This window comes from Diabrotica undecimpunctata, chromosome 3 (assembly GCF_040954645.1).
Source record: "Diabrotica undecimpunctata isolate CICGRU chromosome 3, icDiaUnde3, whole genome shotgun sequence".
NCBI lineage: Eukaryota > Metazoa > Arthropoda > Insecta > Coleoptera > Chrysomelidae > Diabrotica > Diabrotica undecimpunctata.
In genome coordinates, this window is record NC_092805.1 from 141,766,096 (window position 1) to 141,786,684 (window position 20,589).

Here is a 20,589-nt window from a genome sequence, read left to right on the forward strand (position 1 = left end):
GGTCCCAAAGGCGGATGAATCTAGATGTGGTCAACGGCATAAGGATGTAAAAGGCAACGACAAACCACTAGATTAAAGATAGTCAGATTTCCCTAGAACAATAACCAACAAACTGGGCCTGGTCTGCGGCGGACTTTTAATGGTCGAGGGGTGTGAAGAATCTCCGCGAGGGGGAACCATCCGAATGTAGCAAATAACTATATAGGGAACAAATCCTTTAAATTTTGGGACATGGGATGTGAGGACACTATTTGATTGATTTTATTTTTTCGGATAATATTCCCTTAACAATGCACAATAAAAACTAGGTGTAGTTTGAGATGTTATGAAATGAAAGAATGTGGAAGGTATTACATATCTGTAAAAGGTCTCTTGGAATAAAGAAAGACTATCCAATTTTTCTAAGTTATTACGTTAACTTCTTTATTACGCTCACTATTGTTAGAATCATTATAGTACACCATTTTAAATAATTTTTTGCAATATATTCATTTTCTGGTAAGGAATTTTAAAAACACGGAAATATGCCACACCAATCTAAATGGGAAACTTATCGCAACGAAAATTTCCATTTTTATTGATGCCCATAACAATTTTCCAACCCATACATTTTTTTATAACGTCCCCCGTAATCCGCGAGCGTATTTCTTCGCACAGATAGCCGATATTTTACGAAATCGACCACATCCTCGATTTGGCAATAGCATTACCAATATGTTAAACGGAAAACGCCTCAAAGATAATTTTTTTCCCAGGCAAGGCAACAGCAACATCGGCACCAGCTTCAATTCGTGCACTGCCATGCCAGTGAGATTTTCCGTCGAGCACTCATTTGATATTCATTGAATGTGCACGAGAGTTTTATATTCGAATTTAGGAAGGAAGACCTTTTGCTGTAAAAGACAGGGAAAACATGGGTGGAACGGCAAAAAGAAGTTATGGTTATTGAGTTTTTTTTTGTATAAAATGCAACAACTGGAACGAGAAAATATCGCTAATTATAAAAAATGGCAAGGAAAAATCAATGAATTCAATCATTTGCCATATTTTAAGATTAAGCAGTGGATTTAAGCTGTTTTCTTCTTCTTTAGGTGCCTCCCGGTTATTGAAATTGCGCAAAGCGATCTATACGTTAAAAATAACGAAGATGCTAGCAACGAATTTGCATTAAGTTTTGTGTAAATAGCGTAGATAAAAGGGTGATTTAGTCGGTTTAAAAATGGTCGCAACAGCGGTAATAGTCACGCGCTCTCTGGTCCACCTTCCAACACAACACAGGAAAATATCGAACTTGTCAGCGTTGTCATGTATTTTTATTGTTGTGATCCCTAAATAAAGCGATAGTCTTTACAATTGAAGCTTCCAAGATTTTTTTTTATGAAAAAGTTATTGTGCATCAATGCTCTTTAAGAGGTCAGACAATGAACAAATGACTTACGTTTAAGTTCTAAAAAGATTTCGTGGCGCAGTTAGGAAGAAAACTGCCCCATTTTAGGCGAACAGTGACTGGTTTCTTCATCGCGAAATTGAGCTAGCACACTCATCGAATCCTGTGTAACTTTTTTTGGCAAAACTCAAGATTATACAGCTCCACAATATTCACTGTTCCGACATAGCACCCTGTGACGGTAACGTTTCAAACCCTTACAAAAACTGAATTTCAAAACTCATTCAATGACTTAAAGCAGCGATGAGAAGAACACAGCATTACGGAGTTACGATCGAAGGTCTGATACTTTTGGGATAGACCTCGTAAGCATTTTCCCATACTTAACCACGACAGAAAAAGCTCATGGTACTATCCGGTATAGCACATGTTTCTAACTCTATTAAAAATTTTATTACACAAATAAGGTGTTTGCATTTGCGGTGAATTATCGTTTATCTATCAAAGTCGTTTACTAATCTTATAAGTAAGCAAATTCTGCAACAGTTTAAAGTTCCATTTCCTAAAATAAATGGGGGGCCCCCTTTAATTTTACTTATTTTCATGTCACTGCGCTTATTCATTGTTTCCTGCATGTTCGCATGTATTGTGTTGTATATCTGTTGATTGGTTATCTATATATTTACATATTTTTTTAATACACAAATCAAAGTAAATCTATGAAAATAAATGTAGGTTACAATAAGCTTGATATAGGGCACGGTTATCAAAGATAAAATCGAAAACAATTATAACGACTTGAAAGCACGATAACACGTTTCCGAGGAAATAGATCAACAACGTATAAAATAAATTCTCTATTTGACGAGTTACAGATCGGAGTCGCTTTCGATTTTGAAAACAGCCTCCAATAAAGTCAAAATGTCAAATAGATAATGCATTTTCAATACTGAATTTGAAAAAAAAGTAAAATGCATCATATTATCATCATCTAAACACTTTTAGAACGATATTTCATAATATTGGTTCAGCTACATGTTGGCAATTTTACAGTAAACATCTCTGTAAATAGCCTTATGGTTTTTTACTTTATAATGTTATTGACGTGTCATATTTTACCAACATTATGGAATGTTAAGCGATCTTTAAAAGTATTTCCAGTATTCCAGTGGTTTGGGTGGTGGTTGGCGTTGGGGTGAGCGCGAACATTTCTGACAGTATGATTTTGATTCACGGGTGTAGCAGAGGATATTTTCTTTATGAGAGGTCTCCATGTCGAAGGTAACCGTATGCCATCATCTCTTTTATTGAGACAATTTGGCCTTTTTTCAATTTCTATGGCTTCTCGGATAATTCTTGATTTATAAAAGAAATAGAATGTTCATTAATCCTATTTTGGATTCTACGATTTGTTTGACCTACATACGATCGGGTGCAGTCTGCACAAGTAAATATTGTCTTTATTCTTGTTGATTTAAGAATTTTGTTGATTTTGTCAGTGGCACCTTTGACGTAAGGAAGAAAAGCTTTCGTATGATGAGGGATCTGAGTTTTTGAGTTGATATTGAGTGGGAGATTGATTTCTGCGGATGCTCGTATTGACGTGATTTTCGCGGTAACAGTTGTGGATGAGGGCTTGTTTTAAACTAGAGAGATCAGCGGGTCTACATGCATCATCGCAAAGGCATATTGATCTGAAGACAAACGTATTAATGACCGAATTAATTTGTGAAGGGGGATGATGCGAATTGGCATGCAAGTAACGATTGGTATGGGTGGGTTTTCGACAAACAGATTGATCAACACCTTGGGATTGGTTTTTTTATGATAACGTCCAGAAACGGTAGGGATGAATCAGTTTTCACCTCCATCGTGAACTGGATACTAGGACGTAAACCATTCAGATGGCTTTGGAAAGACACCAAAGCATCTCTGCCATGGGGACAAATGACGAATGTATCGTCAACATATCGTAGCCAACGTGGGTTTGAGCATTGATGTTGATACTGCTCGGGTCTCGAAGTCTTCCATAAACATATTGGCAATTACTGGAGATAATGGGGAGTCCATGGGGCACCATTTATTTGTCTGTAGAATTGATTTTTGAAGATGAAATAAGATGAAATGTTGGACATACAATGTTTAATGAGAGATAAGTGGTCTTGCTAGATACTGTATTTAGTTTTCATTTCTTGTCCGATCAATCGAAGACAACATTCTAAATGACGACAGGGAGTTTATAATTCCTTATGCAGACTGCACCCGATCGTATATAGGCCAAACAAATCGTAGAATCCAAAATAGGAGTTACGAACATTTCATTTCTGTTCGCAATTCCGACTCAACTTCAGCTCTAGGTCAACACCATCTTCATACAGGTCACAAAATTGATTTTGAAAACTCCAGAACCATAGCTCCTCTCCGCTTCTATAAACCAAGAATTATCTGAGAAGCCATAGAAATTGAAAAAAAGGCCAAATTGTCTTAATAAAAGAGATGACGGCATACGGTTACCTTCGACATGGAGACTTCTCATAAAGAAAATATCGTCCGCTCCAGCCGTTCATAAACATTTTTTTAACATGAATTTGGCATCGTACAAGAGATACTAAAAATGTTTTTCAAGTTTCACTTGGTAGCCCTTTAAACGTTTCCAATTAGAAGGGTCTATTAGTTCTTCAGTTTCATGGATATTCTCGCACCACGGAACATCGTAATATTTTAAAAGTTTAGAAATAACAATGACAACTAAACTCAATTACTTTATCATTACTACATATTTATGAAATCCCCAAATGCAAAATATCAACGTAATGTTATTCATCATGTCAGAATCATGTATTTGTACTCAATAAAAGTCATAAATTTAGGTGATTTTGCTTACTCAAGCAAATATTCAAAAATATTCACGTATAGGTACTGGTTCCAAACTGATAAAGATAACCGCCTTTTACATTTTTTTAAGACCGACAGATTATTGCCACATACACAAATTCTTATGAAATTCAAGGTACCATTACACTAGGCTCGTTCTTAAAAGAAATGCCATTGATAAAATCCATTTTGACTTTTAAAGCTCTTCTCCCATTATAATGATAGAAAAACGCAGCGACAGAGTGTCCTTTAAAACAAAAAAAATCTGGTGGACAAAAAGAAAATGTAAAAAATAGCATTGAAGAAATGGTTAAAAAATTATTATTTAAAAAAAAGTCAGACTAACACCGCGTTCACTGAGAATTTTTCAATAGTTAAAGGATTAAAGCAAGGAGACGGGTTGGCACCGACACTATTCAACCTGACTCTCGAATATGTGATAAGACTGTTGAATATACGAAGAGCTAATCTTCTAACAAACAAAGTAATACAGATTGCCGCCTATGCCGATGACATCAGCATTATGACTAGCAGAACGGAAGAGACGGCAGAAAATATTCACAATTAAAACAGGGGCAAAAGAGACCGGACTAGAAATAAATATTTAAAAGACAAAATAACTAGCACAAGCAAGAGCTAGAGGAAAGAGGCGCACAGTTGAATTAGAGAACGATATTGAAACTGTAGAAAGTTTCATACACCTGGGAGTTGCATTAATCACGGATGAAACAGAACCAAAAATTCCAAGAGGAATTGTAAAGGGAAACATAACTTATTTTTCGCTCGCCCATCTGTTCCGATCCAAAAACACACAGGAGATCGAAGATGAAGGTCTACAACACTATTTTTAGACCAATAGCATGTTATGAATGCGAAACATAGGTGATGACAGAAAACACAATGAGAAAGCTGGAAGTATTTGGAAGAAAATTCCTATGGAAGATATTTGGATCTATTAACGAAAACGAAGTATGGAGATCCAGGTACAACCATGAAATCTACCAACAAGGAGACAACGAGCTCAGAATTCGTTAAACTTCGGAGACTTCGGTGGGCTGGTCATGTAGTAAAAATGGAGACCGAAAGATTGCCTAAATGAGCCCTAGATCATCATCATCATTCAATCTTCGCTTATCCACTGCTGGACATAGATCTCCCTCATAATTTTCCATCTATTTCGATCTTGTGCCTCTTGCATCCAATTCCTATGACAACGTTTTAGATCGTCAGTCCAACGTGTTGGTGGACGACCTCTGCTTCGGTAGGCATCATCTCTTGGTCTCCATTCCAGTATCCGCTTTGTCCATCTATTATCTGTCATTCGAGCCACGTGACCTGCCCAGTTCCATTTCAGTGTTGCTACTCTCTCTACTGCATCAGCCACTCCTGTTCTTTGTCGTAGCTGGCGATTTGGGATCTTGTCTCGTAGTGAAACGCCCAACATAGCACGCTCCATCGCCCTTTGACACACACGGATCTTTTGAACTGTTCTCCTTGTCATGGTCAACGTTTCCGCACCGTAAGTTAACACTGGCAAAACACACTGATTAAACGTTTTTCTTTTAAGGCATATTGGTATATCAGACGATTTGAAAATATGGTTAAGCTTGCCGAAGGCTGCCCTAGATAGTCAAAGGCAAAAGACCAAAAGGAAGGCCACGTAAAAAACGGGAGGATGAAGTTGCAGCGGACGCACAAAATTTACTAGACGTAAGAACCTGGAGAAATAGAGGCATAGTTTGGAGGCCAAGACTCTATTTGGGCTGTACCGCTATTGGAGAAACACCGCGATCACTTTTACGAGTCTGAACTTATGTTATCAGAGATCGGTTCTCTCTGTATTATTATTTTGCCTTGTTTTTCTTATAATCTCACTTAAGAGTATTCAGATCGTTTACCTATTGTTACCCGATAGTCTTAAAATACACATGGTCTGGTATAATTTATTCAACATAGTATTAACACATATCTACATTCCTCGGTTTTCCTTTTTTTGTTGTCATTTTCCTCCGTAGTTTCCATTTGCCAAAAACTATTAGGCCTATATTCACCCCATAGATCCGCCTCTGAAGAAAACTCCATCAAGGTTTGACGCTGTGTCGGCCAGTTTATCATAGAATGGAAACCGAAGAACGAACTGACCTAGATACCTCAGTTCACGTTCGTAAATTAAAAATTGAGCATGGTACGTGAATAAATGATTAGTTTTTTAAGACTTGATCGATAGGTTATTAACGTATAATCTGAAAATGAAAAATAGGATCATAACTTTTTAATTTCTGCTTACACCAGACTATTATTCATTTTTTTGTCCAAAATGGAGATTTATGCAGAACAATAGCAGATTTTTTTTTGTATTTCTATAAAAGTACTTAACCTAGATCCTTATTTTTAACACAATATTGTTACAAAAAGCTTGAATGTATTATTTGCCGAAAAAGGAAAATTAACATTTGATAAAAAAACATTAAGAACCGTAACATAACTAAATTGTAAAATTAATTAATATAATTTATTCAAAGATGTGTAGATACCAGATTATTAGGTGTGTAGATTCTAAGATATTGAATTATAGATAAAATCTTATAAGTTATCTAATTTTTCTGCATTCGACCTCACACGATCTTTTGTGTCTAACCCTGATCTACCTACCTTCGAGAATTCTAATACTTCTGGCAAAGTTAATCAGTTTTCTAGAAGGATACCTTAATCTCCAAATCCGTTTTAGAAAAGAGATTCTAAAATCTCAAACCTTCTAATGTTCTGTTGTTTGTATCTGCAACTTTTTCTTGGTCAAGTTACATTTTGTATATCCATTCTCCTTCTGTTTTTACTTCATAATTCATTGTATCTTGGTATTTGCCTTCATTCAGACCAATCGCAGTCTGTTATAAAACGGTCGTACCGATTGGCATATTGTACATATTCCATTTATTCATGATAACCATTTCAGAACTCTGGAGCCTTGTACCTTGTACAGATCTAGTGAGTTATTACCATACGTTGTTAGAGTCCCCAAAAAGTGTTTGTTGCCTTGGATCTAGTGACTCGAAGTCATTCAATATATAGTTGACTGTTTCAGGATCTGCAAGTCTCCATGAAACAGGCCCATTGTATACAGGTGTCTATTAACTACCGCATGTCCAGTAAGGAAGCCTGAGATCCGAGTTGATTTCTGCTTGTTTTTCGTAGTACTGCAGCACGATTAGCAAATGTCTGTCCAATATACTTTCAGTCTTATAGTCCAGGTATACTTTCCCAGTGAGAGTTATGTTGTGTTTGGATCTAGACTCCTTTCCGGTCGCTGACGGTGCTTTCTGGCACTTCTACGGCCGGTTCAGGACCTAAGCATATTGTACTGATCCTTTTCTGGCAAGCTCTTTCATTGCTGTGTATTCCCTGACAACCTGGCGCCCAACACTGCTAAAAATGTATGTCTATCTTTCTACAAAAGATCTCACTAATTTTAATTTATTAATAGTACAGTTTATAACACCAATTTCCTCCTTCTTTGAATGTCCTTGAATGTTCGATGTCCTGGTGAATCAGTGTCGTCTCTTTTTTTGGGTTTTAACATATAAAATAAAAAAATCACTTACATCAAGAAACATCTTCCCCTCAATAACTATTCTCACCGTAAATGTGAGAACAAGCATATTTCCATTCAACACTGTCAGCCTAATCAAGCGTATAGTAGGCTTACCATACCACTCCTTGTACCGTTACGTAGATATACTTGTAATATACTCATGAAATCGAAATATATGAACTAACCTAATATTGGCATAATTTATAAACTATAACAACTTTTCTCTTTTATTGATACAATTGAAGATATGAAGGTACCCAACGACCTAGTTAATTTAATAAGACATATGTCCGATAAAAACTCAGCTAAAGTAAAGTACACGGAATATATTCAAAATGTGTTCAAAACACAAAAAGGAACTAGACAAGACTGCACACTATCACCACTATTATACAACATATTTGATGAATATATAGTGAGGAAATTACTAGACGAATGGGATGAAGGAATCACTATAGGAGGCAGAAAAATCAGTAATCTGCGATACGCAGATGACACACTTATACTAGCAGCAAACGATGTCGAAATGACTACCATTATTGAACGGCTAAGCCAAATAAGCAAAGAATTTGGACCTTAGATCAACATATCAATATATACTTGGACTATATACTTGGACTCCATAGTCAACAGATAAATTAATTAAAATATAGCAAGACCGAACAATAACAAGGAAGACTAGGCTTAAGTTGGTCAATGCCCGTATTTTCCCATTGCTGCATACGCGTCTGACACATTGACTCTCAAAACAATCGATAGAAGCATGACCGAATCTTTTGAAATGTGGGTCTGTAGAAGAATTCTATGCGTGTCCTGGACAGAACACAGAACCAATCTGTCAATTCTGGAAGAGCTTAATATAAAAGACAGACTATTAAAAAAAGTGAACCAGCATACCTAAACTACTTCTGGCTACATAGCCAGAAGAACGGGGACTATGGAACTATTAATATTAGAAGGAAAGACCAAGAGAAAGATCTTCAGCTAACGGAGGCTAGGCAAGCTAAAAATATTTAAGAGTGTCACCACGACCTTACAAGGGCTCAAGGAATAAAGGAAAGAATTTTATCGGGAACCTGACGATGAGCAGGAAATTGTAGTGCTCGAAAAGTAGTCACTAGAGTGACATGTGTCTCTACCCCGGTCTATCAAAAACCACTGTGCATCTCAAGGTCAGAGACAAACTGGATTTGGGCAACCTATACATTCTTCCTTAGAGGATATCAGGAACAAAGCGCGTCAAGCTGTCCTGAGTTTGAATCGGTTAGGGAACCATGTTGGAGTTCTATTACCCAGGACTCGCACATGAAGAGCATTTGGCTGATAGTTGTGCCCCTATCGCCCAATAGAGTGCTTTAAGGGGGAAAGGGATGGTTTGGAGCATTGGAGCGCGGTGGAATGAATTGTTACACCCGAACGTAATTCTTAGGGGTGAACATTTCTCACAGGCTGGGTTTACTTAAATTGCTTGCTACATTCTTTCTTATTTTAAGCTTGCGTTCGCAGCATTAGAAAAGGAAGTTTGCAGATATTTGTATCTACATCGTCATTACGTATCTAATCTACCAAATATTTTTTACTTTTGAATTTTCCTCTCATTTTGGTTGTCCATTTTATGTAATCAAACTTCTAGATCCTCTTGTGTATTCTAACTAATTATTGATCATTTAGAACAAATCAGCGTAGATATACCTTTCAAAATTTACAACGTGAATAACGCTCCTGGAAAACCTGTGTATATAATGTTTGTTTTAACGTATTAACATCAAATTTTTTTATGTAAAAATCTAAAAGGAATAATAAAAATAACGGTACAAATATTCCTCCAATGCGAGTTTTACCTTGAAAAAATATATAGAACATTTCGGAGCGTTTAAAATCCATTATACTCTCAGCATCTCGTTTAAAATAAAAAACAGCGACAGCTTTTAATGCGATAAAGTGATTTAACATCGAGTCCAACCCATTTGAATTTTTATGAAAAATGAAATTTGTCCCTTAACGTCTGAAAAAGACTTTTAACTTTACCTGCAATAAAACGGCTTGGTTTTCCACCTTTTATGTATATTCTGTCTTTGAGTTGATTCTTCGAATTACGCAATTTGCGATCTCTAGATTTCTCATAAAATATAAACGTCTCTTATTCTTGCCATTAAATAGTCCGCATTTGCATTTTGACTAGCAATAAAAAAGAAAGAAGAATTTAATAACGGATATATAATCAACAGGTTAGAGCTTTGTCAAGTTTTAGTTTTTATTTACTAGGATTTATGGACCAAATTATAGTAAACATTCAAAGCTAATAAAAACTGCAAATATAGACAAAATTAAACCAAATAGACTAAGAATAGAGAAAAAAGAAAAGAGTTATTCACAGTTGCTTTAATTTTAACTTCGACATAATATTACTTAAAATGTAGAAACCTCGATTTAAAACATGAAGTCGATAACATTTTGCAAGATAAGGGACATGTTTTGAAACTGCCACCATATCTTCCCGAACTAAATCCAATTGAACTTGTTTGAGCATCATTCAAACAGTTTATGACAAATAAAAATATTACGTGAAATCTCTCTGATGTAGAAAATATGTGTGGTGAATTCTTTGATTCGTTTTCGGCAGCAAAATGGGAGTCTCGTTTCTCAATCAATTTTCATTTTGGCGACGATTTCCTAAGTGGAAATCGAAACGTTTAAATAAACTGAAAAGTACACATACGTCCAAAAGTTTGGAATATTGGAATATTTCATCTTTTTATTGATTTTTATATATAAAATCTTCTGAATAGTAAAAATATTTAATTTCTTGGAGTGAAAAACTTACAATGTACAACTTACATTTAAAAATAAATTAGTATAGAAAAAAAGAATTTTTAATAAAACTAATAATAAGTATTTCCTCCATTGGCATGTATGCAAGCCTGTAGGCGATTTGGCATGATGCCGATTAACTGGTCGAGTTGGGCTTGCGGAATTCTCTCCCATTCTTCACGAGCAGCATCTTTAAGTTCTCGAAGTGTAATAGGGGGATTGTTTCGCTTCTTGATGCGTGTTTTGAGAATGTCCCAAGCATGTTCATGTCGGGGGAATTCGAGGGCCACTGTAATGTAGATATTCCTTCTTCTTCAAGAAAATTTTGTTCTGCTGATGTTGGATAAGGAGGTGCGTTGTCATGCATAAACACAAATTCATCACCTACTGCCCCTTGGAATAGACGTACGACAGGATTTAAAACTTCCTTGATGTATACAGCACCAGTGACTCTTCTCTCCAGAACCAGCAGTGACGTCCGTGTACCACTCATAATACTACTCCAAACCATAATACTGCCACCTTCAGATGGGACACGCGGTTTAGCTGTTTCTAGTGGGGCTTATCGTCCTGGGGCCCTCCAAACCAGTGTTCTTCGCGAATCAGATACCAAGTCAATTTTTGACTCATCAGAGAACATCACGTTATTCCAATTAGGATCATGATGCACCATTTCTCTAGCCCATTGCAACCTTACTATTTTGTGTTGGTAGGTTAGTTTAGGAACACGTAGCGGTCTTCTACGATACAAATTTACCGCATTTAGTTTGCGTCTTATTGGTTGCCGTGAAATATTCAGTCCTTGAAGCCTAGAAATTTCTCTGGATATACCACTTGTAGATTCCAGACGATTTTTACGAGCTATAAATGTTATTTGCCGGTCTTGTGCTGCTGTTGTACATAGATTTCTACTACTTCTGGGACGATCCTTGACGTCATTTGTATCTTGGAATTTTTTCTTAATTTTTGATACAGCACTCTGAGTAACATCAGCAATATTCACGATATAACTTTAAATAAAGTCCTATTGTAACAAAGCAATTACTCTGGATCTGTCAAAATGAGTTATCACGTTTTTAGGCATTTTTAAACGGCTCAATTCAAATTTAAACAAAGACTGAAATAATGTGTAAATACGCTAATCAGTTAAATGTGACCAAAATCATACAAAAACGATTCAAATTTTTTATCTTTTTCATTTAAAAACCCTCTAGAATGAATATCAACAACAGTTTTAAAACCACCATAGGCGTAGATATATTATTTGTACGTATTCCAAACTTTTGGACATGTGTGTAAAATTGTGGCTTACTCCCAATAAAAATGGTAAATTATATTAAAGTGCCACAAGAAAATCGCTTCAGAACAATATTCTCACCTTAATTCGATAAAATTTTGATCATGAATTTCATTATGTATGTTCCTGGGACGACTTTATTCTAGGATAGTTAATTTGATTACTGGAATTCTACTTTAAGTTGAGAATACCTATCAATTGAGTGCTTGATTGGTCTTAAAAAAGTCGGTCACATTCAATTATGTCCAATATGATGTATCCTCGATTCGTTATTGATTTACTAATGTTGGCATTTTCTTTTTAGAGGCGTCTTTTAATTTTGGTCGCCACAGCCACTACAATCTGCGGAAGAATTTACTACGCAGTTTGTTTTTTAAAATTCAGTCACATCACAAACATCAATTTTTTTATAAAAATATTTAGACAAAAAACTTATTTTTTCATTTATCAAAAAATCAATTTCATTCTCCTTTTCAAAATAAAAAACTAATTCCGATTTAAATGTAGACACTGATATATTTGTGGTATTCCTTTGGTAGAAAATTGTAAAACTCTAGAGTTAAAGATTGAGTTGTTTAAAAATACCTATTTCTTACTCCAAAGACAGGTAAACACGTATTTTAAATTTTGGCGAATGGGCAAGGATAAACAAATACCTATGTAAAAATTTAATACAAAGTTCTGAGAATACACGCAAGATTAATTATTTTTAAATAAAACACTTAAAAATGTTAATAGCTATCCAAAAATGGTATTTTTTACAAAACTATTATAATAAATCTAACAATAAATCACTGAAAACTTTTGTTTTCAACACTTCCACAAAATTTATATTTTATTATATGAGGGAAGAACTGTTTGTCTCAAGTTGGTCATTCAGAATTATGTATTTTTTTAATTCGTTAATTTCTATAGATTCTAATAAATATAGCTTAAGGCCTTTATTTTAAATGTGAAGAATTTTAAATTCGTCATTAAAAGAATGATTATGGTGTAGATGGGGAAGTGCGTATGTAGTATCTGTTTTTCTATTATGGAAAGCCATTTTATGTTCTACGATACGTTTGTTAAAAGTTCTACCAGTTTGTCCAATGTATGTTTTTGGGCAGTCGTCACATTTAAGTTTGTTTACACTACTGTGTAAGTGCTTTTTTTTTGCTCTTGTTGTTCTTAATACATTTGCCTAAGTTGTTGTTATTTTTGTTAATATCTTGCCTGTATACGTAATCGAGCAGAAGTTACTGGGTTTTTTTGGTGGAAATGCTAATTTCAGGGCTTTCTTATGTAGTTTTTGATTAAAAATTTTATTTATTGTTTGTCCGTGTACCCATTGTTTACTGCTATTTGTTTAATGGTATTCAGTTCTATCTCGAAGTTGTTTTTTGAGATGGGAATTTCGATTAATCTATATAACATGCTATGGTAGGCTGGCAGTTTATGTTGTGTCGAATGGGATGATGAATTATTGTGTGTAGTCCTGTCACTATGGGTAGGTTTATGAAATACCTAGAACTAATGTTTGTTTTAAGTTTGATAATTTGTAAATCTAGGAAAAATATGGATTGATTCTGTTCTGTTTCTATTGTGAATTCAATATGACTATGGAGTGAATTAATACGATAAGAATTATTGGTCGATTTGCCTGTTAGTTCCTGTGAAACATACCAGTACGTCGTCTAAGTATCTCCACCAATATAAAAACTGTTTGAATACGGGATGTTTGTTTCTATGTGATCCATAAAAATATCTGATAGCAATGAGCTTAGAGGATTACCCATTATAAGTGCTGCTACTTAAGATTGAATTACGACTTAACAAATCTATGTACATATAAGAACGTTTTTAGTATATTTTACTATGTGATTCGTTGATCTTCATGACCATTTATTTATTAAACAAGATTGCTTTTACCAACTTAAAATCATTACTTTACAAGTTTCTATTTGTAATAAGAATCTCTTGTCAGCTTGCTTGGAGATACCAATTTTTGCCAATTGATATTCTCCAGTTAAATAGTTTCCTTCTGAGAGCAGTTTTCTTTTTCACAAGTATAGCCTGATTTTTTGGAAACACAAAACGAAACGTTTTCACCCACGAATTTCACCCTATTCCATTGTTTTTCATGAATATATATATATATATATATATATATATATATATATATATATATACACTCACCGGCAAAATTAACGGAACACCTTAACAATGGGTCATGTTAGATGTCTCGAATTTCCTAAATCTGTTGTCCGATTTGAGTGATTTTTTTAGTATGTTAGTCTCATTATCAGAGGGAGATACGAAAATCCATTGTAAACAACAAATCCCAACCAACGCGTGGGATATGCAATGTGAAATTCGATAGTCCGTTAAATGATTTATTATGAAATCGTATGAAGAAAAGTGCTAGTTTGGATATATATATATATATATATATATATATATATATATATATATATATATATATATGTATACCGGCTAAATTAACGGAACACCTTAAAAATGGGACATGTTAGATGTCTCGAATTTCCTAAACCTGTTGTCCGATTTTAGTGATTTCTTCAGTATGTTATAGTTATATTATTTAAGAATATCGATGTAATAATATTGTTGCTAGACAGGTCAGTATCATTTTATACCGGGTGTAACAATCATACTGTGTTTTTTCCTTAAAGTTCGGAACACCCTGTGGAATATTTTAATATATAAAATATTGAAATTAAAACTCAATTATAGCCTCAGGCTTTCTTAACATTTTCTTTTTTGATTCATTTGCTTGTGTTGGATAATAAAAAAAAGTTAGGTACTTTAACAACTAGCCATGTTTTTCATCAATAAATGCTCATTTTCTGCTTAGTTTCACCGGCATTTAAAGGAACAACTATAAAATCTGAGTATTTTCTCTCTAGTCTATATATTGTTAATATTGGTTAGATAATATCATGATACGAATGTTGGTGAAGTATTTTGAATTTATATTCCAATGGTAGTACAATATGAAACCTGTTTAAGAAGAAATAAAACAGAAAGATGTCAGACTCAAACAAAATACGGATTTTAAACACATTAACTTTATTATACAGTTTGAACTTAAATTGGTTTTTTTATGCATTTCTTTTTGGCTTTAATAGCGTGTGTTTCCCCCACGAGCCCTTACAACTGCAGTTATTCGTCTTCTCATACTTCTGATAACGCTATCGATCAGTTGTTGAGGCAGTCTCTCCCATTCCTCAATCAAAGCAATTCTGACTTCCTCTCTGTTTTGAATAGAAGGAACCCGTGGCCTAAGATTTCTGCCTAGCATGTCCCACACATGCTCTATCGGGTTCAGGTCTGGGGAACAAGCTGGCCAATTCATCGTTGTTATACCCACTAGTAATAAGAAATCTCTTACACAGCCTGCGACGTGTGGGCGCCCATTATATCTCTGATATACCTATCTGCTGTTAATGCTCCATCATCAATCAACACTAACTCTGTTCTTGCTCCCAAACATATACCGCCCCACACCATAATTGAACCTCCACCAAAAGGTACGGTCCTAGTAAAATTGAAAGGGGCATTTCGTTCTCCTTGGCGTCGATACAATCTTTCTCTACCGTCGATGTAATTTACACAGAAACGGCTCTCGTCCGAAAAGAGAATTTGACTCCAGTGGTTATCATTCCAATTTTGATGTACTCGACCAAATTGTATTCGTGCTAAACGATGGTGTCTCTGGAGTCTGGGAGCTTTTATTGGCATATATGACTTGAGACCGGCTTCTTTAAGTCTCCTTCTTACCGTGCGCTCACTTATGGTAGTTCCACGAACATTTTGCAACAGGTTTTTGGTTTGAACTGCCGTTTGACGTCTACTACGTAATGTTTTCAACGTTATAAATCGATCATCTACAACCGTGGTTAAACGTTTTCTACCTTGTCCCCTTCTTCTTACATACTCCCCGGTTTGTCTCCAACGACTTACACAACGATGGATGGTTGATGGTGATTTACCAAATATTTCAGCAACTTCCCTGTACGTTCGACCATTTTCGACTATTGTTACGACCCTAGCAAAATCAGTCGGTATTAAATCACCCATTTTTACTTACTCTTTGCAATAAGAACACTGATTAGAACAAATCAAAAGAAAAATTGCATTCAACAAACTCAAACAAATTAACTTATCAATTAAATACAAATTTGTACTTGTTACCAACAGACAGAACGACTGTAAAATGTAAAACACAATACAAATAAACAAATTAATTTGACATTTTGACATTTAATACTTTCTTGTGACAAGGAGCATTCAATGCTATGTAGATATAGTCTATAAAATACAGATATAAAGAAATATTGCATTAATAACTTGTTCCTTTAAATTTGGCGGTGTGTGTATTAAATTGTTAACTTCTCATAGCCTACTTTAGGCTTGTTTATTAAACTAAGCAGAAAATGAGGATTTATCGATGGAAAACATGGCTAGTTGTTAACGTACCTAACTTTTTTATTATCAAACAAAAGCAAATGAATCAAAAAAGAAAATGTTAAGAAAGCCTGAGGCTATAATTGAGTTTTAATTTCAATATTTTATATATGCTAGAATATTCCATAGGGTGTTCCGAACTTTAAGGAAAAAACACAGTAAGATTGTTGCACCTGGTATAAAATGACATTGACCTGTCTAGCAACAATATTATTACATCGATATTCTTAAATAATATAACTATAACATACTAAAGAAATCACTAAAATCGGACAACAGGTTTAGGAAATTCGAGACATCTAACATGTCCCATTTTTAAGGTGTTCCGTTAATTTTGCCGGTATATATATATATATATATATATATATATATATATATATATATATATATATATATATATATATATATATATATATATATATTTATATATATCCAAACTAGCACTTTTCTTCATACGATTTCATAATAAATCATTTAGCGGACTATCGAATTTTACATTGCATATCCCACGCGTTGGTTGGGATTTGTTGTTTACAATGGATTTTCGTATCTCCCTCTGATAATGAGGCTGCAATAACGACATTATCTTTATATAGGTAACAAAAACCGCATCAATTTGTAAAACAATATAATACTGGTTCTCGGTAATAAATATGCTATTGTTTGTGAAAATATATTAATCAAAAACTTGTATTATTAGATTTGGGTGATTACTGTGATATAATCGTTTTTCGAGAAAGGCAGCAAATTTAGAAAGGTACTAAGGCATTCGTAATAATAAAAGGTGTATATATAATCTGTAGAGTTATACAAAACAAAAAAATGGAATTGGTAAACCCGTAACCTGTAATAAACCCCGAATTTAACTAGTTTTACCAGTATAATTTGCGTATTATCCAAACTCGCTGGATAAAAGGCAAAGAAGATTAATAACTTCTTGATTTATCCGGGTCAATCTAGATAGATCCAATGTCAAATGGATAAAGAAGTACATTTTAAAGTTTGGTATAAGTAACACTATTTACGGTTAAATTTTACTTGCTTTCATTTCCTTATTAAGAATTTACTACAGAATTATTGTCCAAAAGATACAACTACGCATTCAGAACATGATATAACTAAAATAGTGATAAAAATCATATTGATTTTTACCCCAAATTAGAAACGGTTATTTATTTGAACAGGATAATAGTACGAGGCATGTTTTTTAAGTAAGTACCGTTTTGCGATTCCGCCGCCGCAGCGCTACGGTCGGCGTTCCGCGCATGAGCGCTGGTTACCTACATCTCTTGTCTACGCACTGACGCCATTACAGTCTGATTCTTCATTGTATACTTGTTTACTCCAGTGTTTAAGATGCCTCCAACAATCGTGAGTCACGCTGATTGTGAAGTACGGGCTGTTATACGATTTCTTAGTGCTAAAGGCGTAAAACCGATCGATATTCATCGTGAGATCGTTGAAGTTTACAGACAAAACATTATGAGTGATGGAATGGTAAGGAAATGGGTGAGAGCATTTAAAGATGGCCGCACAAATGTGCATGATGAAGAACGGAGTGGGCGTCCTTCATCATTGTCCGACTGCTTTCCTCAGTATTCTCGTAACGTTTTGTATCGCATTGTTACCGAGAACTTGAATTACCGGAAATTGTGTTCACGTTGGGTTCCAAAAATGTTGACGGATTTGCACAAAACCCAACGTTTAGGCAGTGCATTGACTTTCCTTGAGCGGTACCACAGTGAAGGTGAAGATTTTTTAGACTAAATTGTTACTGGTGACGAAACGTGGGTGGCCTACGTCACACCAGAATCGAAACAACAATCCATGGAATGGCGACATTCATCATCACCCAAAAGAGTGAAGTTTAAGCAAACAATTTCTGCCCGGAAAATCATGTGTACAGTTTTTTGGGACAGAAAAGGAGTATTGCTAGTGGAGTTTCTGCCTCGTAATGAGACAATCAATGCAGCGTCTTATCGTGAGACATTGAAAAATCTGCGTCGTGCAATCCAGAACAAGAAACGTGGCAAGTTGAGTAAGGGTATAGTTTTGCTGCATGACAATGCCCGTCCACATGTGGCTAATCAGACCAAAGATCTCATCAAATCATTTAAATGGGAAACTCTAGATCATCCTCCATACAGCCCTGATCTGGCGCCCAGAGACTAGCATTTGTTCCAACACTTGAAGAAACACATGGGCGGTCAGCGTCTTCAAGACGATAACGAAGTCAAAACATTTGTGATGCAGTGGTTAACAAGTCAGGCGGCAGAATTTTATCAGGAGGGTATTCAAAAACTGGTGCCACGTTATGACAAGTGCCTCAATATTCACGGAAATTATGTAGAAAAGTAGATTAAGGTACAGGCTTTCATGTAAAAATAAAATTATTGCCATATCTTTGCACGTCTTTTTTTAATTCCAAAACGGTACTTACTTAAAAAACACGCCTCGTATTATCCGGATAAATCAAGAATACAACGAAATATTTAGGTTCATCCACTATGCCTGGATAATTCTAACCATCCGGGTAATTCTAGTATTATCCGATATTCGTGTTTTAACCGTATCAGATACAACCTTTAAAAGTGTATATAATAAATATATAAAACGGTTTACAATGTACGAGCTCAACAAGAAAATGGAATATAAGTAACCTTTAAAATATGTCACAATAGTACTTTGGCACTGACATAAATACTATGTTTAGAACTTGAAATACATTGCAGCTAGAAAACCATTTATAGCTTATTAACCAAGACAGTGAGATTTTCATAAGACATTTAAAACACACTAAAAGAATATATAGAAATGTACAAGCAAGGAGAACAGTCCAATACAGCAATATAACCAAGATTACAGCCACAATTATTTATGCCTCCGCAATATCCAAGAATGTTGTAGAATTTCCAACGCAGCCGACATATTTTTGAAAGTAAAAATGGCACCCTCACATTATTAATTCAAAGATGGGGATGAACAGATGCGACTAAAGTACTGCAGAAGAAGCAAAATGAACATACAAGACCACCATTGAGTATTCGGTAGACAGTATTCGGAATTTATAACCACTGGCACTGGTCTGAAATTATGAATTATCACGTAAGAAATTTATGACATAGAAACCAGTTCTATGTAACAGAAATCGGTAATTAAATCTTTGTGAAATTGTTTTGGTACACAACTAGGTATTATCTTTTGTCGATCCTATTTTATGGTTGCGAAACATGGACTCTAAATGCAACATTGTTAAACAAATAAGACTAATTTGAACTATGGTATTACCGTCGTATTCTAAGAATATCGTGGATCTCGCACACTTCTAACGAGAGTGTTCTCAGAGTGGTGGACACTGAACACCAGCTGCTGAACACCATAAAGAGATTTACCAAACACCACAAATACCATTTACTTTGCCTTATTATATAGTGAAAAGTGAAAAACAAAAGATGGATAGAGCGTAAAAAGCTATTTTGGCTACACTATCAGACAATGGCGCGATATGACAGCTGAAGAACTATTATATTTCGCATAGTCGCTGATAGAGAAACATTACAAAAACTCATAAGATAGCCAAAGTTTGATCACAGAAATGACACTTAAAGAAGAAAGTCTGGAATTGTTTCCTCTAGCCTTTGCAGAGGAAACGTCAGGATGAAACAACTCCTGACCGTGGTATATAAATCCAGAATACAATGTACCATTATACATTTTTTTGTCTTGTATTTATCTTTTATCTGTAAATTATTTCTTTTACTTTTATATTTCTCACTTTTATTATCCTTTTTAACGAAAGTGATTGTTATTTATTTTTCATTTGTTCTATTTTTAATTCTGTCGATTATTTATCTTTTTCTGACACATTCATTTAATTTTTCCTTCGTTGTATATCCTTACTATAACCTCTTGCAGAAAGATACAAGAAGTTTTATCTGTAAATAAATAACTAATAGAACGACCATACATAGATACCATTTTATTGCTAGAAGTAGAACAAGGATTATAGAACAATTTTTCATAGGTATAACCCACCTAAAGAAGAAAAATAAAATAAAAAATTCAAAAATGCTAATTTCCAGTCAGCTACCGTTGCATCTATGCAACAAAAACATTCGTCAGATATGTATAGTGTCTTTAGCGATCCGAAGATTACGAAAACGA

At 34.7% G+C, this 20,589-nt stretch overlaps 1 protein-coding gene across 6 annotated transcripts in view; it reads right to left on the minus strand.

Annotated features, from left to right (window-relative positions):
- Positions 1 to 20,589, minus strand: part of lilli (AF4/FMR2 family member lilliputian) — an 829,533-nt gene that overhangs the window by 472,318 nt on the left and 336,626 nt on the right. The window lies entirely within an intron of this gene.